Here is a 4593-nt window from a genome sequence, read left to right as displayed (position 1 = left end):
ATGGCTATTCTTTGAGTATCGGATGGGAAATTATGGTTTTAGCTGATAATCAGTATGGGTTTCCTTCTCATCAGGCTACAAGAGCTTTTCTTCATCTGAAGTCGTCTAGGCCCAGAGAAATAAGGTTTATTTCCCCATGAATAAGTATGATTATATCATCACCACTGGCTTCATCTCAATGTTTGTGCTATTATTGTATTGAGCAAGACAATTATGAATGGTTCTCTTTTGCTATTCATGGGGCCACATGTTTGAATTTGGATCTCACCGCCGGATTAAGGATTTGTTGTAATTATTGGTGATATAGATTACATGGTCAATAAAGTCAACCATAACAAACTGATTCTTGATTCTTGTTGATTAAGTCATATGGATTCCACTATTTATACTTGACTTTCACCATTTCCTTTTAAATACAAGCAAAGATACAAGTTGAAGTTACACATTTCATTCGGAATACCAATTTCATCAAGACAAATTCAAGTGTCTATACATTCATCCGATCCCATTACAAAAATTCAAATCCTTTACAAATTTCAAGTACAAGATGGAAGGAAAAGTATAAAGATCAAAAAAGAATATTACAAAATTTATAGACTAAGTTTTCTCATGATCTTCCATTTCATGCCTTGTTGTTGCCATACCCTTTGCTACCTCATGTATCCATTTCATTCACACTATCCAAACATAAACCTACTAACAGTTACAAAACCATTTCACAAACCAGCAGCATTCAATTCAAATTCCAGCCTTGCACACAACAATAAACCGAAGCCAGTTCAACACCATTCCTGCGTATAAAAAAAAAAGAAAAAAGAAGAGCAGCCTGCACAAGTATATACATACAGCATCACTCCTCACCATACAGTTCACTAACCGGCTTCAAAATAAAACATAGAATTACCGCCACCAAAGTCGATTCGAAACTGAACCTGCATAAAGCCAAACAAATATCAGTCCAAACCCCTTTCCATCATCCTGCAAAATCAACTCAAAAGAGGAGACAGTTTCGATGTCGCTTTTTTACACCAGTTCAGTTAAAGTCTTACATCATCCAATATAGCCCTGCATCAATTCAGAACTTGCAACAACAAAACAGATGAAAAAGCCCCAGTTCAGACCCAAAAATCATACCCTGCACACAGAGAAGCCAAAATTCAGCAGCCAAGTCAATGCATAACTTCACAAGTTCAATGAACAATCTAGTCCCTAACAGAATTTTCAAATAGCAGTTAACTAACCCATTCTCCTATCAATCAATCCCCTGTTTTTAATTCAGTTTCGGCTTAACTGTGTTGTAACTAAACTAACTGTTTTTAAACTCAATAACCAAACCATTCAACCACCTAACCGATTCAGTTATAACTTCTAACAGAACCTAACTCTAACTAACTCTTAACCACCAACAGAAATAACAAATTTCTAACCAATCCTAACTACCTCATAACAACCTAACAGAATTTCTAACTTCCATAACAGACATATAACAGAAACAGAAGAAAAGACTAACCGGGGGAACCTCTATATAACAGATCTCTTCATCTCTGAGTTTCCTCTGGATTCTCTCTTCATTTTCCTCCGCCACTCTCTCCTCTTTCTCCACCACTCCTCATTCATCACCATCAACACTTCATACCACAGAGCTACACGCCACTCTCCTTCCAACACCTTCAATCTTCAGAGCCTCCATTAACCATCACCAAATCAATCCTCACTCTCTGCAACTTCATCATCTCCTTCCTCTTCTCCACACTCTTCATCCCACTCAATCTTCAACCTTCTTCTTCCAATCTTCAATCACCACCAAAAATCTCCAATTCAATCACCAGGAAATAAAAATACAGAAAAGATCAGAGAAGTTCATAACAGAAAAGGAGAAGAAGATTGAGAGAGAAAGAAGGGTAACAAACCTTTAACTGAACCGTAAAAGAATCCATCAATTCTCTCTTCATCTTCTTCACACCTCTAACCACCAATCTTCATCTTTCTCTTTTCTTCAATAACCGTTTATACCTCTTCAACCGCAATCCTGCAACGGCCAATCTTCATACTTCAACCCAAGCATCCGCCTTGAATCTCTGCAAATCAACATCGATCTCCATCACCTTCAAGAATGCGACCAGCAATCTTCAACGCGATTTCGTTCGTTATCTTCGAATCGCTTTCGGCAATCATCATATTGTTCATCATTATCATCGCAACCACGCAACAATAACGACACCTTCACATCAACTTCAACAGAACGAACACAGTGAGAGCTAATAGAGAGAGATTCGTTTGAGAGGAGAGCTAATCGGAGAGTTGAGTCACGGCGAGGGAAAGAAGATGAATCGACCGGAGAAGGATCTCCGTCGCAGCACCGTCGCGCGCCGTTCATGAGAAAGAGAGGTAAAGACGAGAGCGAGAAGAGGAGTTTGAAGTCTGAGAGGTGAAAGGTCACATACGAACCCTAATTCCTCTTTTTAATTTTTTTTCTGTTTTTTTTTATTATTTATTTCTTTAATTAAAATTGTTAATTGAAAAAAAACAAAAATCTGAAAACCTTGGGCCTTGACCGAATTGCTAGAACTCACCCCCTAAAGCCCAGTCACGTCCTTTTTTTGTTTTGCTGAAGAGAAATTATGACAATAAAAAAATTGTTTTGGGCCACCAAAGTCTTTGGGCCCCTATGCCCTTTGCTCTCAGCACCACTATTCTGATTAAACCCCCCTGGTTCACATAAAATTGGTAGATTTTAATTTTTACTTAGTTTTTTTTTCTACTTTCTTTTAGATAATGAAAGACATAAAAATCAATCATAAAATTTGTTAGTTTTAATTAGGTGATTTTAGGATTATTTTACTTTAGAGTTCTCCATAAAAAATGCATAAAAATACTAGTTTAGGCTTATTAGAATTTAGGTTCTTTAAGTGCAATTTAGACTTGAACTAGAATTCCCTTAACACCAATAAAACTCATAAAAATAGTAGATTTTAGGTTAATTTTGACATTAATCCTTTCAATTCTCCTTCATGCAAAAACCCATAAAAAATAGTAGTATTTTTTAGTTTAATTTCGCACTAATGCTTGAATTGCTTTTGTACTATTTCCATGTCATTTTTGTGTAATTGTCATGTGATTTTTGTTACTTGCTTTTGGCCATATTTTTGGCCTACTTTGTTAATACCATTTTAATGCTCCTTTTAGAATTTAGTCACCATGTTAACACTAGATTTAGAATTAGAATAACAATCATTAGGCTAGAAAATAGGTTAGTCTCCCCTCTTTCATTCTTTTCCTTTTTCAACATTAAAACACTAATGAATAAAGATGCGAATCACATTAAGAAAGTGATAGAGAAATGAGTGGGATTCATTCCCTAATCTGTTTCTCAATCACTTAGTGGCATAGAAATGAGTGGGATTCATTCCCTAATCTGTTTCTCGGTCACTACTTAATGGGAGAGAAATGAGTGGGATTCATTCCCTAATCTGTTTCTCGGTCACTACTTAATGGGAGAGAAATGAGTGGGATTCATTCCCTAATCTGTTTCTCGAACATTAATTAATGGGATAGAAATGAGTGGGATTCATTCCCTAATCTGTTTCTTGAACATTATATAATGGGATAGAAGTGAGTGGGATTCATTCCCTAATCTGCTTCTCGATCATTATACATTTTATGTGATTCGAATCGCAAAGTAAATCCCTTAAAAAATACCCAACCAAAAACATTTAAAACACTTAATAAAGGCTCGAATTAAAACAAAGTGACGAAGTGGTGCGAAACCTTGTATTGGGTTTTGTTCATCATGTGGTTACATAAAAAACACAAACCCAAGTTCATTTTCTTTTGCCTTGTTAGGCGCTTAAGAACAAGTTAAGTCCTTTCCAAAATTAGGCGTATAAGTCTCCAAAGGTCGAGCATCGTGGATTGTGACCTTAACCGCTGTTCAACTAAAAAACACAAAACAAATGGAAACTATGGAGCCGAACTACGGTCGTTCTGATTCCTGAAAAGGATACGTAGGCATTGGGTCGCGGGGCCTAAGCGAACACACTTGTAAATAATTCCTTCTTTTCCCCGTATTTCTTTTGCATGCATTCGCATTTAGGTTTTAGACATTAGACACCCTTTAGATAGAAACAAACATAGGTGGATACCATCGAGTACGATGGGCGTGAGGGGTGCTAGCACCTTCCCCTTGCGTAACCGACTCCCGTTCCCTGTTCTCTGGTCGAAAGACCTTGTTCTTATTCCGAGTTAGGTTATCTGGTATTCCTTTCCCTCGATGGGATAAATATATTAGTGGCGACTCTGATTCCATTTTTCGCGGTAGCGACAGTATGGATAGACCCTTTCACCCGAAAGACTAAAAGAACAATTTTTCAAACTTAGGGTAGTTGCTATTAATTGCTTGCTCTATTTCAAATTCAAATTCAAACTCTTTTTCCACTAATTTTCAAATACTTTTCAAAAGACTACGCTTATTTACAAGCTAAAGTTCTTCTTCAAAGTTTTTACTTTTCACACCTCATTTTAAAACATTTCAAACAATACAAAAGCGAGCTAAGCAATTAAGAGCCCATGGATAACCATGGATGCGAAGGGTGC

The 4593-nt window shown here is 36.8% G+C and overlaps 1 long non-coding RNA gene across 2 annotated transcripts; it reads right to left on the bottom strand.

The window, feature by feature from the left end:
* Nucleotides 1-458: 458 nt before the first annotated feature.
* Nucleotides 459-2414, bottom strand: LOC131611341 (uncharacterized). Of its 2 annotated transcripts, XR_009286866.1 has the most exons (4): nt 1911-2414; nt 1511-1791; nt 1050-1135; nt 459-932 (listed from the first exon to the last, which is right to left on the bottom strand). It is a non-coding gene; the product is annotated as an uncharacterized LOC131611341 (long non-coding RNA). The 2 variants fall into 2 exon arrangements; XR_009286864.1 differs by having other exon boundaries at nt 1511-2414.
* Nucleotides 2415-4593: the final 2179 nt, after the last annotated feature.

The sequence above is a fragment of the Vicia villosa genome, linkage group LG1, assembly GCF_029867415.1.
Source record: "Vicia villosa cultivar HV-30 ecotype Madison, WI linkage group LG1, Vvil1.0, whole genome shotgun sequence".
In the NCBI taxonomy this organism is placed as follows: Eukaryota; Viridiplantae; Streptophyta; class Magnoliopsida; order Fabales; family Fabaceae; genus Vicia; species Vicia villosa.
The sequence above is the reverse complement of the archived record's forward strand: the minus strand, read 5'-3'. Positions and strand labels throughout refer to the sequence as shown.